This window comes from Prinia subflava, chromosome 13 (assembly GCF_021018805.1).
Source record: "Prinia subflava isolate CZ2003 ecotype Zambia chromosome 13, Cam_Psub_1.2, whole genome shotgun sequence".
Lineage (NCBI taxonomy): Eukaryota > Metazoa > Chordata > Aves > Passeriformes > Cisticolidae > Prinia > Prinia subflava.
In genome coordinates this window covers 11,586,221-11,605,207 of record NC_086259.1, presented here as the reverse complement: position 1 = coordinate 11,605,207, position 18,987 = coordinate 11,586,221, and positions in this window count along the sequence as shown.

Here is an 18,987-nt window from a genome sequence, read left to right as displayed (position 1 = left end):
CTGTAATATAAGTGTAGTTATGAAATTTTTAGAGTTATGGTCCAAAGCACGAATAATGGTATGTCCCCTATGCCAATATTTATTCTTGTTCCATGTAGCCGTGCTTGTGCCTCCTTTTTTTTCAGTATAATATAACTTTTCTAAAAATTAATTTTGCAAGCTACGTCAAAATCCAGTAGTTCTGTTTCTATTTTCTTATTTGTCACTTGGATAACATAGCAGTGACTGCAGTGCAAAATCCATTGTTCTTCTGTAAATGAATCTATGTACTTTGAATTCCCTCAAATGCGCAGGTAGGAGAGCATGCACATGTGGAAAAGAGTGTGGGATGGGATTGGAGCTCTGGAGGTCACAGCGCCTTCTTCTGGGCTCAGTCAGCACTTAACATTTACTTTGTATGCCCTTGGCTAGAAACTAAAATTATTAAGGACATCAGAAGCTTAATTTCTACCCTCTTCTAATGAGACTGAGACACTTAACTGCCTTATACTGCTGTTGTTTTCTCTGGTTTTAAATTTCATCACTGTACTGAAAAATTGGATGTGCTTAAGGACATTGTGATTGTGGATCAAAATGTCTTTAGAATTGGACTTTAGTGAATAAAACATTAAAATATTACTTGCTCAATATAAGTGAAATTTTTCAAGGCTAAGTAATATTAACAGAATTTATTATTAAATTGTGTTGTAATTCTTTTGAGCTAATGCATGAAAATGACCTCAAAATCAGATCAAATCTAGTTAGGAAGGTGATTATCTAAGTCCCTAAATGTCTTTCATCCAGAAGCTCCAAAAGAACAAGATTTTATTCAATCTAGAGAACACAAGCATCATAATTTAACCACCACGAAACTCAATTTAAGAAAAAAGAGAGGAAAAACCAACAAGAAACATTGGTCGGTGTTAAGTGAATTTTGCCCACCATTATTAGCATATGTTTTCTGGGGTATTGAGCACTTAGTTCCCTGCATGAAGGTGAAGCACTACTGCAAATTGCTACACTGGGAGGAGACTCTTTTAAGATTGAATCATAGGGGCAGTGTGAAATTTTTGGTTCAAAATGCTTGTCAGCATGCTGTAAGGGATAATGGAATTTGATTTCACAGAGCATATTTCATACTCAAGGTGTCCCAAACCACTGTACAGATGAATGAGTTAAATGCTGGAGAAGCAGTGACTGTGTAGGTAAATGTGGCGCCTATTATGTACTTGGCAATAGCTTACACACAGCTGTGGACAATGGAAACAGGTTTTCCCTTTTATTATTGAGGGTCACCCAGGTTAGCCCCTGTTCTTTTTGAAAAGCACTCTGGGATTTCTAATTTCCACCTGGATGATCACCAGAGACAGACAGAAAGGGCCACAGTTTAATGCTTCACCGAGGGGATGGATGAATGATTGTTGGATGATTAATGGCTGCGCTGTGCTGAACGATGACAGCCTGTTATAATGGAGATAGCTAACGTGTAATTTTGTGCCTGCTGCAGTTTCACAGCCTCAGCATTCCCACAGAGCGGGCACTGTGTGGGGAAAAGGCACAGAGATGATGACACAGTTCTGGGTTAGTGTCCCCTTGTCACCAGCCAGCAGTGCACTGCTGAAGCCTCTGTGCTCTGCTCGTGCAGGGCTGCTGGAGAGGAGTGCCAGAGCCTGCAAAGGCAGTGGCTTAAAAATGAGCACAGCACCCATGAGAAAGGTTTCAGAGGAGTCAAACATATCTTTTATCACATATCCAAATTTTTGCTCTCTGGTCATATGACCTAGAACCTGATTTATCAAAGCCAGGCCTGAGGTTTGCTGATGGGCTGAGGCAGTGGCTCTGCAGGCTGTGGAGCTGTGCAGGGAGTGCAGACACCCAGTCACCAGCCTCGGTGACACTGCCAGACCACCACTCTGTCACCCTGCTGCATCCTCAAACAAAGCCCTGAGATGCTGATCATTAGACAAGTGTTACCATTACTGGTTGATTTATTGCTACAAAATTGTTATTATGCAAAAACCCCTAAACAACAACCAGGCTTCACAAATTGTTGGCATGATTTGAATTGTTTCCTTTTTTCCTTGTGCTTAAAAACCTTCTTTCCATTTGATTGATCCAGAACATGATCATAGTGGAGTTCTACCATGCACTTGTTTACAGAAAGATAATCTCATTGTACCCAAAACTGTTTTTTAAGAACCAATGTCATAATTTCAAATATGTGAACATTACTTCAGAAAGTCTGCACTCTGGGAGTAAGGACAGAGAAATAATTTCTGGTGGCTTTGTGACTGTGCCATTTTCACAATCATTAACACTAAAGCTGGGCACTGTTGCATCACCCAGCAGGTTTAATTTGCTCTGGGTTTGGCATGATCACGTTTCTGGTGAATTAGTCCAAGTACATTCATTACACAGGCCTTGTCCCAGCTCTGTGCTTTTATGGTGATTGTCAAAGACAGGCTGGCATGTACTTTGTCTGGCTAAACTCTGAGTGGTACAGACAGATGATACCTGGTCTAGTATGTGCTTTACTAGTATGAAATTATACCATGAAAAAAAATTGGATCAAATGGGAATTGGCAGAGTGAGATTATACCAGACCAACACTTTGTATCAGGTGGCTGCAGCAGTTTTTAGCTGGTGCTAGAAGACTTAGAGGCTGCTGTCTTCTAGGCAGCAGAGTTTTAGAAACCATTTCTCCATTCTGAAACATTCTAACAAGAAATCCCTTCTGAGAACCTAGTAGTCATTAAAGGACGAGTTGCTTTTATATGTGTTACTTTCCCATGGAAACGTTGTTTTCCTTAATTTGCTTTGTATTTTACCCTCAATTTCAAAGTTGCTCAAAAACGTTGGAGGTAGGTAGTTTTCTCCATAAGAACACAAGACATCAAAAACAAAAAAACAAAAAAACAAAAAAACAAAAAAACAAACAAAAAAAACCCCCACAAACAAACAAACAAACAAACCAAAAACCAAACAAAAACAAAAACAAAAACAAAAAAACCAACCAAAAAAACCCAAAAAACCAAAAAAAAACCAAAAAAAACCAGAAAAAAACCCAAAACAAAACAAAACAAAAAACCCTTAATAATTTTGGTCAGTAAATATTCTGTGGAAAATATACTTAGATTTTCCAGTGAAATTAACTTTCTAGAGTACCTAAATTCCATAAAACTTTAACTATCTTTTAATACATGTCTTTAATGAAAGGAACTTGCAGCTGCTTACAGATATTCTATGAGCAAAACAAATACACAAATCTGATAATTTTGTTATTTGTTACCCTAGGTACTGGGTTGATTACTATTCAGGCAATTATAAAATAGAGAAACCTGAAGGCCAGGTTATCAGGAAATGTACTGAAGACATAAAAATAAAACTGTTGCTGTATAGTGCTCACAGTTGGTTCGTTATTGAAAAGTTTGTGTTGCAGACAGAATCAAAAAGTTTTTATCTGTATCTACATCTATTTATAATCTGCCAAGCTTAGAAAATCCTTTTGTGTGTCTTATCTAATCTTATCTAAGGGCCTTTTCAATGATAGAAGATTCATGTGGATTTTATTTGATTTTTAATTTAAAATCTTGGATTGTTCAGCTGTATTGATTATTGCTATTTTCAGATGTTAAAATTAGAACATAGCAGAATTGATCCTGTAGTCTTAGTTCATTGAAAGTTTAGTGACTTTTAGGAAGTGGAAATAAAGGAGAACTTGTCTTATAAGGCTGGATCCTATTGTCACGTATATGCAGAGCCACAGATAATTAAAATAGGAAGCACTGTTATAAGGCAGAGAATGGGCAAAATTTAAGTAGCTTCATGTTGGAGTTCTTAACTTTCTGTGAGGAACACGTCATTTTTTAAATTCATTATTTTTTAAAAGACTGGATCTCACTATCATTGATTGCATGCTTTATTACTGGGTTTTGGTGTTTTGCAGTGGTTTACATAATAGACAAGGACTAAAATTGGGTGGGACTTTTTTTAAAATTGTGCTGTTAACTTGAAGAAAATATATTAATGATTTAAGAAAATATTCTGACTTTTTCTACTTTTGTATCTTCTAAGCATTTTTATTGACTAATAGCATTGGACATACATATTTTTATTTAATTAAAATAATTGTAAGGTGCTTTATATATTTAATGATGTAGTTTCACATCACTACCCTGTAAAGAAGTCTCTCAGGTTGTCTGTTGTGAAAAATGGAAGTTTGGGAGGAGAAACAAAGACTACTGCAGGCATTGGGACTGCAGCAATTATGTAGGTCAGTAGAATGGGAATTTGCAATCTGCCTGAAGCTCCAGGGTTAATATCCCAAATGTTCCCAGAGCACTGGAAGGCATATCAGATCTTTAACATAGCGACATACTGCCACCTAACATCACACAAAGCATAAATTCAGTTCATCTTCACCACAGATCCAGTCAGGAATTTTTCCCAACATTTTAGGTTGTCCACCCAAACTATGTAAATATATTTTGTGGGGATCACTGGTCAAAGCTGCTTTTCCAAGGGCTAAGATCAAGCAAACATTCTGGATAGATGCAAATCTTCTGGGAACAGACATGCTCTAAAGTTGCTGAAATTGTCTGGAAATGAGCCTTGCATCATCTCACTGCAAAGACCTGCTTCCCTCCCTTGCCACAAAGACCCAAGTGCCGGGAGAGGACAGGGATTCCATCTGGGATGCAGCAGTTCCTGCCTCCCTGTTGTTACACACAGCAGACTGACTGGTGAATTAATATCTTACATTTCAGTCCCAAGGATGTTTGCTGGTTTAAGTAATTCAGAAAAAGGATCTTTGGTGAGAAACCTCATCCTGATGGAAAAGTATCAGGGCCTATTTGTGGCAGCAGCTTACCCAGCTGAGTGTGGGGGAGGAGGAGAGCTGCTGTCAGGGGTATGACCTGAAGAAGCCTTAAGGGACATGGAAAGGAATGAGTGGAAGAATTCGTGTGCTTTAGCCTTCCACAACTAGAAATGTCTCTCAGGGTTCCTTGCACTGTAACTAAGGTAAGGAGAAGGTTTGGGTCCAAGTGGACATCACACAAAAAGGCCCTAAGGAGATATGCTGCGAGAGTGAGGGCTATGCAGGTACCAACACCTCTTCCTTCAACTGTTTAGAGGCTGTTTGACAATCTCCAATCTGTGTATTGACATGTCTTGACCCTGTTTACTTGTAGGATCTGCTGGGATCACAGAACTGATGTGGCAGGCTGCAATACATTTCAGATAGAAATAGATTCACATTTCTACTTCAGTGCTCAGGTCAATGGAGTCACTTCAGAATTACATTTGTGCTCCTGAGAGAAGATTTTGACCAATCACCCACTCTTTCCAACACATTAAGTTAAAAAATAATTTAGGTAGCAGTTGTGAATAACCATTTCCTGCTGATAACCTTAAAACACCCCATTGCCAGGAGATATTCCTGCCCACACTTTGTGACTTTCACCTTGCAGTGGAAATAGCCAGTAAGTCTTTCCAGGGCTTCATTGTCAGCTCTGGACATACCAGTTTGCTGATGGCAGAGTTAGTCATATGCACGATGGAGAGAATCAAAATAAACCCTCTGAGATGTGTGTTGTTTATAAAAAACAAGTTTGAATTAATGGAAGAATCACAAGCTCTTGAATTTTTTGCTTTTATAAGAGTGAGTTTTAGTTATGGTCTTTAAAACTTATAAGGAAGTTGAAAATAGCAGCTAATTGAGTTAAGAAATCAGTGTCCTGTGATTAGCAGTCAACATCATATTAATATGAAGGCATGATAATTAAAGACTAAACAAGCAAGCTGGATCTAGCCCCATTTTTTGTTGTTCATAGCTTTTTCTTGAGTTTGGTAACCCCCAATAGTATCAGGTACCAGACACTGCCTTCTGGGTCAGTGGTGAAAAACTGCTCTGAAGTATGTCACAATTAGCAAAGAAACTCTCTATGAGGCTGACTGAAAGGCTTTAAATAGGAATAGTTTTTAAATAGAGGAAATGTCATCATTTTTGTTTTAACGAAAAAGATCAGGAAAACAATTTTCTTTTAAAAGTTTAAGTCTCATGTTTATGGAATAGTAGGACCTTGTTTAAAAACAGGCAATATGTTTGAATTATTTATGTGTCAGCTTTCATGTTGTTTTTTCCTGTGTATTTATTAGCATGTCAGCTTGTGTGCTGGAAGTCAGATTCCTCTGTGTGTAGTGCAGTGCTCAACAAACCCCCCAGCTGGTCTCTCAAATCAGCACTTAAGATGAAACCCTATATTCATAGATTCCTATAATTTCTTTCCCAGAACTGACCAAATTTATCAACTGAGTTTTCTTTTTAAGCTTGATGCGTTCAGGAGAAGTAATTTTTTCTTCAGGGATCCGATCTGGTGTTCTTCAAGAGCTGAGTTCATACACCCAACATGTCCTCTGGCATCTTCAAGCAGTCTATTAGACTTCTCCACGTTCTTCTGTACCTGGAGGTGTCTGCTTTGGGATATGACTGCTTTTACATGCAGAGCAAACTGCTTGTGGCCAGTCTGTGGCAGGATAGCCTGGCTAAACAGGAGATTATGCTGTCAGTCTGTGTATGTCCGAGGTCCCTTGGCTGTGCAAAATACAAGAGTCATCCCCTAGCAGATAAAATGTGCCCTTTACTGTAGAAAAGAAAATATGCGTAACATGGGGAGCGCAAACATTTGTTGGTATTTTTGTGGGCACTGTGACATTAGGGAATCTTTGACTGAAAATGGAATTAGTGCCCAGAATGTTTGAGATGTCTTCAATGGGTAAATTGCCCTAGTTTGTTTTTTCCTCTAAATCTTCATTTACCACTTTTTGAGTAATCTGATAGTATATAACATTTATAAACTCTTTTTTTCCCTTATGTTGCATCTCTTTAACCCTTGACAATCACAGCTTGTCTAGCATTGCTTTCCCAGAATCCTTGCTACAATTTTCTCCTTTATTAAAGCTACAATAAACCATAATAATGCATCATTTTACCAATCAAATCTGCCACATATTAAAAATAAAGTGAAGTCAGCTTCTGTTCTTAGACTTTGGGTTTGGGTCTGATCAGTAGATCTGCAAATATATAAACAACAGGCTGTGACCTTCAAGTAAACTCCACTCATTATCACTAGGACTAGTGCAATATCTAGAGCAATAATGAAAACTGGTCTTTTTAATAGCCCAAATTTGTTCACTAAGCTGCTAAAGGGATATAAAAACATCTTCTTGGGTATTAAACTATTTGGCAAGCAGCAGAAACTGCAAGTGAGGTATCAACCTATGGAGAAAAATGACCCTGTTAGACATTACTGGCTTGGAAATTTGTCAGCCCATGCCAATAAGTCCCGTTGTCTTCCTTTATCCCTCACCAGATACAGTGGTAGGAAATAGTCTTGGACCATCTTCTTCAACTGCTTTTGACTGTTCTACCTTCCTTCGCTTTATTAGAGGGAATGGAATCTGGATTAGTCACTTGTCTTGTCCCTTCTGTGTTTGGCAACGTGGATAGAATAAAAATGTTGTTTAGGAAGGGTGGCACTGTCTGTTTTACCCAAGCCATCATTTGATGAAGGAAAAATGGCAGGACTGTGGTGACCAGAAAGTCTGCCTGGGACTGGATTTCAGAGATTTGTTGGTTTGCTAACAGGATGGATCATCTTTCACATTATCAGCCTGGATTCACTCACTCAAATCTGTTTGCAGATAAATTCTGAATGAACAATTTATATCAGTCAGGGTAATTTTTAAAAGGGTTATGTAGTTTGAATTTGAATATCTCCATGTGTCAGTACTACATTACACAAAGTACATTTTGCCACACTACTTATCTGCCCATTTCTATTTTTAATTATAAATTTTCCAGGATTGCATTTTTCTGTAACCTGTTCATGCCACATTAAAATGGCTGCGAATTACCTATACTTATTCTTTATAGAGAATATACTACATTCCTCTTTCACATGCAGCATGAATTCTTTTAATTTTCCATTCCCATCTAGTTCAATGGGAATTAGAACTTTGCAACCAGAATGAAATATACTGTGTTAAATTTGGTTTCAGAAACTCAGTAGCAATATTTTTATGCTCTACTACTAAACTGTTCCTGCCACTTCAGGTGTTAATATATTTTAAATTTTGTTATAACTGTAAATATTTTTCACAAATGTTTTAAATGTCTTCATCTTATTATTAATGGTTTACAATATCATTATTTAAAAGAAAATGTGAAAGAAAGAGGCATTATAAATTGACTTAGGATTATCATGGCTTTTATGTTTAATGGTGAGATTCTCTACGTTACAAAACTTCAGTCACTTGTCTAAGGAAACTCTGCTCCTTTGAAGTCTGCTTTCCTGAAGTCAAAGATTATATATTGCTTGTTGATTGAGCATTTAAAACCTAAGCATTGACTGATTCAACCATTACAAAGATTAGATAAAGAACTGACCATCACCCACATTGCTTCTGACACCAGTTTTACTTCCCACAGGGCATCTTACTGGGTGTTAGGCAGACTGGTTTCTTTCCTCCCTAAAGTAACTGAAGATTGGAACTCTCCTTTGATGAGCACAGGCAGATTATGTATTATACATTCAAGCTCATGGTTGACCTTTGTAGATGCATAAATGAAAAAAGCAGCTGTTGGAATTGCACTTTCCAGCCCCTTGTGATTCGAAATTGGGATGCCATTTAATACACGCTTATTTAGTGGCAGTGATTTGTTTAGGCCCTTTCCAAACATTAAAGAAGGGAGAATCCTTCCTAGAGGATTTTACAATGTGTGAGAAGAAAAAGAAGGGAAGCAGAGGTTAAGAACCAGGGAAAAGCAATGGAGACAGTCATATATGATTTTCTTTCCCTCTTCAAAACAGCAGTGGGCTTGTGAACAAATTACTGAATGTGTACATGTTAGTATGTGCATATGATAACTTCAAATGCTTCCTGCCGTGTCTTATTCTAGTTCTGAAAGATTCTGATCTTTGCAAAGTTTTGCAAGGCTTTTCTCTCTATATATACATGTAACCATTCTGTAAATATTGTGATAGGAAATGTCAGTAGTGCTCTACGTGCCCTGCTTGCTAAATCCAGGTGTTGGTGAGAGTGAAGCTGGTGGGCACTGCATGGCTGAGGATACCAGTGCCTTATGGCAGGACTGCACAGATGTTCTCCTTGTGTTCCTGGGGCTGCAGGACACAGCCAGGCCTTCCTGGCATGAGGAAAGCTGCCAGGGTTTGCTGCTGTCCTTAGGATAAACACTGTGGGTGGAATTCAGGTGTATCATCAGAGAGCCTCAGAACAGCACAGGCTGAAGTGGTTAGAAAAGGGGAGCTAAAAAAAAAATCAAGTGAAGAAAATACTACTGAATTTGTTCCCACATATAAAGCACCCATTTAGCCTGCTGTGTTATGTAACATGGCTAAATAATCCTTCTTGCTGCCCCAAACAAGTGTTCTTGGGGACTTGTGGTCTAATCACTGGATTTGCTCATCCTGGAAACAGTGGTATGCTGTCTGACCTTTATTTCCCAATGACATAGCACAAATATTTATTTAAATGCCACTTTTAGGCTGAAAATAGAGTACCTTGTTATGGTGGAACATGCAAAGTTGGGATTGCTCAGATGTTGCCTTCATAATGTGGATCCATTGAACAAACAGGGTTGTAGACTTTGGTGGTGAGGAACAGTCACAGAAGTGTCTGCTGCCCCTCTGTGTGTAAAGTGGGCTCTAATATTTTCTTTTAGTCACATACAGGAACATTCTCAGTGGATCATCTTACTGAAGTGCAAAGGTTGGAAGCCCAGTGAAATCGTTAGACTTTTTCCAAAGGTACATTACAGAGCCTCCTAAGCTATAATAATAGGAATCCAAAAACATGGGAGGGTGACCAATTATACTTAAATCTGGTCAGTGTTTTATTTTATGTGGTTGTACTCTGGCTATTTTTTGACTTGTTTGGATCATACTGGCTAAGTGTTCCTGTCCAGTAATACTCATTTTACCCCAAGCAGCTATTTAAACCAAGTATATGCTGGTTTTGCTATTGAACAGGAGGACAAGTACTTCCATTATGGTTAGTTGTTTTGTGGCTTTTGGTACCCACCCATTTATTTTGGTTTGTCTTAATCTATATTTATCTATGGATGACAAGATGAACTTGAAAAAAGAACAAGTTTAAAGTTGCATACCAGCTCCCAGGATGTAAATCATATTGGGCTTTCAGCTCTTCCAAGCTTTCATAAACAGTGCTTGCTGAAAGACTGAATCATATTTTTCTGTGTCTTTAGTTCATGTCAAGCATTTAATTTTTAACAACAGTGGTCAGTTTCCTGATGTGAACACATGACACTGGCCCCAGAGACTGAAGCTTTCTTTAGCTGTCATCATAACAATTTTTCTTTTTAAAGATACACTCACAGCAAAATTAGAACTGGGCTAAAGGCTTTGAAAGTAGTTCAGACCACAGTGGTCCTAAAGCTACGGTCTGCTTGCAATGAGAGTGGAAACTGTGGGCTCACTCCTGCTCAGCTTGTTTAAAAAAAATAAACTAACATATTAGATTTAGTTAATGGCATACCACTCTGGGTAGTGGTAAAGGCAAAGGCTGACCTCTCTTACACTGTTTAAAGGACTAGATTGTCACCTGTTTATATTAAAACTTACTGTAAAGACATAACAAGAGCTGGTGAAGAGCACGCTGTGGGATCCAGTGCCTCACAGGGGAGCTGAAATAGTGCAAGGATTTTATTGTGGAATCCTCCTCCTGCTTCTCCCCTTAGGGGAAAAAAGCTCTAACTCAAACAGGAATTATTTCAGGCAGGACCTGTGGTCTCTGTTGCACAGGGAGGTCAGGCTAGTTTATTACAGTGGTTCCTCCTAGCCCTATATTTAAATATACAAAAGGGAACACAGGAATACATTAAGTGTGTTTGATTTTCAGATCTCTCCATTACCTCTAGGGGCCCCTCGCAAATTCTCATCTGCTCTTTGGTTTTATTATTTTCTGAGACTCTCCTTTAAAACTCTCTCTCCACATTTTCCAATTATTTTATACAAAGCTGGGAGGGAGATGTAATTTCCCCCCTCACAGGTCAAAGGGCTGTTTGCAAATTGCCTCCCCTCCAGGAAGAAGGAGATGGTGCTATGGTGGTAAGGCACCTTTCTTCTTCCGCAGCTCTTTTTTCTTCAATGCATCTCCAAAAATGAAAATGAAATGGAAATGGGTGGTAGACATTGATTTTGGGGTATTTAGTAGTTAAAGTCATTGGGGTTTTTTTTGTCCATCTGAATCACAAAGATGTATACCTACAGACTTTATTGAGAGCCTAATACAAAATCTCTTGAAACTGATCAAAAGATGCCCAATGACTCCAATCTGTGTGACACCTTAAATGAGTGAAGAACAGGAGTAACTCATCTTCCAAAAAACCTCACCTGAAACAAACAGATAAACTAACTAACAAAAAGCCACACAAAACCCCCACAAACAAACAAACAATCCCAACCCCTCCCCCCACCAAAAAAACCCCAAACCCAAGCACACTAACTGAATATCAATACAAACAATTTTTGTACTTCCAATATCATTTGATTTGGTGTAATTATTTAGGGTTTGGGTTTTTTGAAGAAAGATGTCTTACAAATGGATATAAGCAACAGTAATTTTTTGTCCTGTGATCGACTTGAGACTTAGAAAATGTCATTGTGAAGAAACTTGAGCACAATACTTCACTATTACATCTTTATGATTATTTGCTTCGCAAGCTGGAAAAACAAAGGCCTAGAGCATATGTACTAATGAGAAATATAATGCAGATTTCTCAGCTGTTATACTTTTTACTCATTATTCAGATTTCTCAGTCTGATTTCATGCTGATTTAGACTTCCAACTTTCTTTATTTTGTCCACATTGAAAACATTACTCTGAGTGACAAGGAGCCAGATTTACCCTCTTGCAATTCCAAAGTGACTTCAGTAAATCACTGGATTTGTTTTGGTGTGTATGTGGGAGCAGAGCTTAGCTTGTAATATCCAGTTTTCTGTTTTAGAACTATCAAAACAGTAACTAATCTACCTCCTCATGAGAAGGTCAATTTATTTTGAGTGGGTGAAAGGACACCAGTACAGTGAAGAGCTTTTGCCCAGTATATAAATAGATCTAGCTTGACAGTATAACAATTGTACTGATTTTCCTTTTGCAAAAGAAAACCAATAAAGGAGGGAGAAGACTGGGTTTTTCCAATGCTCTCATTTAGTAATCAAACATTTACAGAAAGACATCTCGCTTTATTTTAAGCCAGGTTCTCATACAGGTATTTTTGTGTCTTTAGAATATTTTATTCTACAATTTTGTGCTTGCTGCTTTTTGTTCTCATCCGAGGGTTCCTCCAATGCTGTGAGGTACAGCAAAGAGATCCTTTCACCATCATTGCACTAGCAAATTTCATTCTCAGAACAATTACTTGGCAGCATGTGGCAACAAGTCGTATCTGAACCCTTTTGTCTCTGAGTGGGCCTGTCAGAGACAGTCACTTCTGATCTTGACTTCTGCACTGCATTTGGCATTTGAAAGAGTTAGTGTTGGATTTGGTTTGGTCTCCTTTTCTAATAGTGCAGCAAAAGACTTGCTTATGATATTCTGTGGGCACTGTTTTTTGACATGTCATTTCTCAGTATGCTAAAATTTGCAAAAAAGATTCCACACCCAGACATTTAAAGAGTTAGTCTATTATTTCTATTTTTTATTTCTATTTTAGTGTGTGTGTGAGTGAGTATGTGTGAGGCCCTTGTCCTGTGGGCCTTTGTAAGGCTCTGTGAGCTGTATGGGCCCTTGCCAGTGCAGCTCAGGAGGAACACCTGATGGGTGCTGGCAGTCCCAAAGCCAAGCCTTGATGGCTCAGGAACAGGGCTTGCATGGATCAGTCACACATAAATGTGGGCTGCAAGCATGCAAGCTACTGGGCACGTAAGATTCCCACTGGGAATCTGTTGGTCATGTGCAGATCCTTCCCATTTTTTTCAAAATTAATGTAGGTACCCTTAGAATGTTTTAGTAGTGATAAATTGCTGTTTTCTCCCAGAAACATGTTTCACAGGAAAATTTCTGAGCAGCCATCATTATGATTTATAAAGCCTTCAAACCAGGCTACTCAGGAGGCTACCTGTGAGTTTATGGCACAGCAGAGACGAATGGAACACCCGACCTGCTCAGCCCTGGTTACTCCATCTCTCCCCTGTGACGCTGCTCCGTGTCCTGGACTGCTGACATCCATCAGCCTCCGGGCATGCCGTGCATTTGAATGAACACTGGTGGCAGCTAGCATGGTCTGAGAGTGTGGCACTGGAACCATAGTGGTTTTCTGGGTTGAGAGTAAGGAAAATGTGGGAGAACAGGCCAGGAAGTTGTAGTTTTGAACTACTACTCTGCAAGTCACGTGGCTTACATTTTTTTAGTGTGAATTGAGGCAGCAGTTTGATAAGAAGGCTTTGTGTGTACATAAACACAAAATTCACAAAAGGCACTTAAAATCCTTTTAGCATGGTACAGTACCTTGTAGTGAAAAATATTTTCCTTTATCAAAAATGATTGAATGCAACCCCTGAATGAAATTGCTAAGAACTTCCTTCAGTTTCAGTAGGGACTGGACATGAAGGATCAGCACTATGAAGCAGACCTGATGAGTAAGTGTGCATCCCTTTTGCACAGTCTGCTTTCATGTCACAAGACAAAATAAACAGAGATACCACAAATTGCTCAGTCTGTCTCTGTTTAGTTTTGTTGAGGTAATGATTGTTCCAGCCTTCCCAGCCAACTAATTTCCTATTGGTTTTTTTCTTGCACTTCCTTTTGCTTTTGATCTTCATCTAGTTAACATCCACTTCTGATATGGAAAAATGATCCCTCTCCATTGGTGGCCACCCACACTCGCCATGGATAGACCAGCAGAGCTGGTCACCCATCCCTGGAACAGCCTCCTCTGGGGAGTGACTGTGCAGAGCGGTTTGAGCCCAGCCCGGGGCGGTCACTGAACACGGTGGCTGTGATATTGTACATGAGCACAGTGTTGAGACAAGGATTTTTCTTTGTGGGTGAGCACGGCAGGCGCGTTGTGGCTGTGCCCGGCCGGCCTGGGGCTGAGCAGAGGCACGGGCCGGGTGCGTGCGGTGCCCCCGGGAGCCGCTCGGCGCAAGGCACAGCGGACAGTGCCATCTGCTGCTGCGCGCCTGGAAACAAACCGGCCCGCCGCGCCGGGAGCGCTCCGGCACCGCGGGCACCGCGGGCACCGCGGGCACGGCGGGCAAGGCGGACACTCCTGATACTGCTGGTTGGCACTGCTGGCACTGCTGGCACTGCTGGCACTGGTGGTACTACCGGCATTGCTGGTACTGCGGGCACCGCGGGCACCGCGGGTTCTGCTGGTACTGACGGCACTGCTGGCACTGCCGGCACTGCTGGCACCGCGGGCACCGCAGGCACGGCGGGCACAGCCGGCAGTGCTGGCACTGCTGGTACTGCAGGCACCGCGGGCACTGCGGGTACTGCGGGTACTGCTGGTACTGCGGGCACTACTGACACTGCTGGTACTACCGGCACTGTGGGCACTGCTGGCACTGCGGGCACTGCAGGCACTGCCGGTACTGCGGGCACTGTGGGCACTGTGGGCACTGCTGGCACTGCTGGTACTGCGGGCACTGCTGACTCTGGTGGCACTGCTGGCACTGTGGCACTGCTGGCACTGTGCCTTTGCCTGTCGTGCCTCTCTGCGCCGGCTGGGAGGGTTTTCCTTCACCACTGAGGGTGAGGGGGCTGTGCCCCTGGCGTGGAAGGCTCCCAGGAGGAGCCCTCAGCAGCTCTGTAGGTGTGGGACACCTGATGCCCTGCATTAAATGGCACCATCATCACTAGAACATGTTACATGTCACTGGTGTTGGTGGGAGTTCTTCTGTTTTCCTGTAGAAGTTGACTTGCTGGGGGTATTCAGAGAGGCTGGGTAACTTGGAAGTGTGTATGTTGGAGCTGAATGCTGGTGGAATGACCAGGAGAGCTTGGAGAAAGATTTTTGTAAATTCAGGATTGAACAGAAAAGGAAATATGATCTACCATTGCTGATCCCAGAGATTAAAGCCTCAGAAGTTACTTTAATGGCTGCTATTCATTTATCTGCAAGGCAGAATAAGCTAGTCTGGTATAAATTGTACATCCCAGACTGCATACTCCTCAGCTGTGAAGAGATTCTTGTATTTTTTTTTTTAATCACACAGGAAAGTTTTATTCTTTCTTAATCCTTTCTTCATAGCTCTGTAGCCCACCTTTTGCAATCTCGTTCTTAGTCCCTCTAGAATGGAACTGCAATGCCAGCAGTTCACAGCACCTTGTAAAATCTTGCCCAGCTTTTCCAAACAGGGAGCTTTTATCTACTTGCCTGCCACTTGAGCAACAACTTTAACTGCTTAAACTGGCTGCTTGACAAATGCAGCTTAGAAAAGAAAAAAAAAAAAAGGAGTGTGGGATGTTCTGCTTTTGTGAGTGGTTTTATGGGTTCTTTCACTAAAAGGAAAAAATATTTCTTACAGAAGTAGTATAGAAGTACTGCTATGTGTGGGTTCACAATGCAGATCACATTAAATACTTGTCTGCCTAGATATGGAATTGCAACGTAGAGAGAAGGTGCTTTGTCTCAATTTGTGTAAACCTAGACATTCAATGTAGAAAACCTTTGGCTAGACACTCAGTGTCCAAGTATCAAGGAAATTTCCCTTGATAGATGGTTTTAAATTCTTTTTCTTATCCTTTTACTCCTCTTGATAGCCTCAGTCTTTTCTTCTAAATGGGGAACAGCAACATCCTAATTTCCATGGCAAAAACCCCATTGTTACCCTTACTTAAACAGTGATTTTCCAAGACCAAGAAAGAGTGAGAGCAGTGCCCGTGTAAATTGCAATAAGTGGTTTTGCACTATAAATCAAGCAATCAGTGAAATTGAGTTCTTGGCTTGAAGAGCCAAAAGGTGGGCTCGTTCTCCTGAAAAGCATTGCTACAATCTCCAGAAGTGTAAATCTTCATCATATTAAATTGCAGTGGAGCCAGTGGGGCATGGGATAAGAGAAGAGAGAGATACCTATCAGGAAAAAGGGAGCTCTGCCTTTCCTACCCTCCACGGCCTAGTAGGAGAATATTCTCCTTGTTAAGCACAAGAAACTTTCTTATATCTGCAGCCAAATCTGCTGTCCAATATTGTGTTAGTAAGATCATATCCATTTTTCTGTGTGATTTTAATCTCACAAATATTGAAACTCAGTGTCAACTTTTTGGAAAAATGTTGAGGTAATCTGTTGTTCAATATTTTGGGTGAAGGACCTTGATTTTGCTTAACTTGACAGGAAGGAAATCCAAAGGTCACATATAGTGGCATCAAACACTAGAGATCCATATGAATAACCATAAATTAAAGACATCACATAAAGAACACCGAGAAACTGGGCTTTTAATTATGTCTTCATGCATTCAGCAAAACCAACATTTATGCTGTGTTGCTGTATCAGTGCAGAGCTGTTGATATTTAAATTTCTTGTTTGCTAAGCGTGAATGAATACAAAAGGCTTTCTAGATCATCACAAAGACTGCAGAAGCATTGTGATGCACAACTCTACCTTTTTCTATTTATTATCATGTGTGATTGTACTTTAAAACTGCTCTAATGCGGCAGTCCCAGACCTTCTTTTGATGGATTCTTTAAAGTACATTTCATTCAATGGGTTTGTATTTTGCTCTTTCTGCTATATTTAACATCATGCCTAATATTTAAAAACTAAAATGCTATTATTGGGCTGATAATCCTTGAAATGAGAATGAGAACTACCTAGTGCTCAGTTATGACGATGAGGATTCTATTTACCTTACTTGCATTAAAATGATCTGAGGTGCTTAATTTTTATTTTTCTCCTATCTGAAGATTTACCATATTTTGCATGTGTTTATAAGTGTACAGATTTATAAAGAACAGTGGAAAAGCTGAAATACACTATTACAAATGCTGTGACCATTTTCTTTTCTCTTTTGTCCCATCATGCATAGGACTGGCCAGAAAATGATCCTTTGTCCTAAAAGAGTCAAGCTTTTGAAATTTTTATTAATGTGCAAAATACGAATGGAAGAGCAGGTGCATGCAGTGTGCCTCAATCTCTCCTGTTGGAGTTGTTCCACTTGGTATAAATAATTGAATGTCCTAGTGGCCACGGGCAGGGGGGGATAGAGCAAGTGAGCAGGATGACAGCATAGCCCAGTGACCAGAACAGTCATCTGGGCTGCAGGGAAACCCAGGCTCAGTGCCTTCCTCTGAATCACGAGAGGATGTTCCTATTTCTTGCAGGAATGTTCTAATCACTAGGCTGAGGACTATTTTGGAACTGCTTTCACTCACTTGCATGTGTCTGATAACTGGGCATCATTTCCAGTCAGAAGGTTATGAGGGCAAACATTTCTGCAGGGGTTATTATTTTTCAGTGGGGAAAAAGAGTTTTGTCATGTTTTTGACCATAAATAGGATGGTCATAAATAGGTCATAAATAGGATGTAGAATATTAGCTAGTCATTGTTTCCAATGTACATCAGTGTTAGTCAAGCTTAAGATAAATACAATTAAATAACTTATGGGGGTCTAGAACTAGAGAATTTAATTTGCAGGAATAGGGTATATCATCTATTTCCTACAGCTGTTTAGTTTCTAAATTTGATATCTTAAAACTGTTGGAGTTGCTATAATTTCAGATAAAGTGTCTTTCCACAGGCAAAAGATAATTTTTCATAAGCTTTTAAAAATCTAATAAAGTAGTAATCTACAGTATTTTATTATTTAGAGCCCTAGCCTTGGGGATATGATTTGCAAGGATTTTTTTTTATATCTCAATTCAGGGTGTACGTGTGAGCAGCCTGGGTGAATATATCTGTCAGTCTTTTCTATAGGTTTTTTCTTTCTACCAAAAGCTGTCTGCATTCAGTCCATAGAAACACTACCACCTCTTTAAGTGGTAATGCTCCCTGCAGAGTTTTTAGCCTGTAGGAGATATGATTAGGGGGTGATAGTGTTAAGCACTCCTCCTGTATCTGCTGGCCCACTATGATAACCTTAGGGTTACAATGCATGTCTGACAAATACAATTCCATTGTGACTAACGCCTTATGGCAATTTAGGAGGCTTATTCATCATTTTACAACAGACTTCTGTCAGGGATTTTGCTTATTTGCCCTTCACTGGTGTACAGTAGTTGTAGGTTTATCTCTAGGAGTCCAGCCCTAATAACCAATAACAAAGTGCTTAAGCTCTAAGCTTGTGAGAAATGGACTTACATTATACTCCAACTGCACCTTAGCTCTCGACTGATAAGACAATGTGTCTTTGAGAGAGGGAAGGATTTGTATGAACTGATCCTTTGCAGTATGGTGTATGCATTGGTAGAAGATACGGGGAAGTACATTGTGTTCTAACCATCCAGATCCCAGATTTTTACACATAAAATGCATCCTTGCTATCATTAGAAATGTTTCCTTTAAAATATGAAAGTGAAGAGATATCTTGCCTTGGAAATTGCACTACAAAGTTGTTTGTAACAATGGTGTGGGATTTGGAAGAACTGAGTTACTTTTGATGAAATCCCCATGATTATGGTTTAAATTACACAGATTTATTTAAGGAACAACAAAAGTTTTTTTTTTATTATTATTCAGATTCCTGCTGGGTTCTGGATATTAATTAGGTAGTGGTTCCAGATGAAATCCAGGAGAGAGGAAAAAAAACCCGCTACTCACATTTTAATAACCCAGAGAATTTTAAGTGGCTAACCATATTGTTTACTATATATCAGTCTGAAGAATAAAGAATAAAAGCGCATGAATAGGCAGGCACACAGCATGGAAGAATAGCACCATACACCCCAGCTAAAGAGCATTGTATATTCAAGGTTTAGATCTTCCACCCAGCAGATTTAGAGCGTGAGGGGGCAACATTTG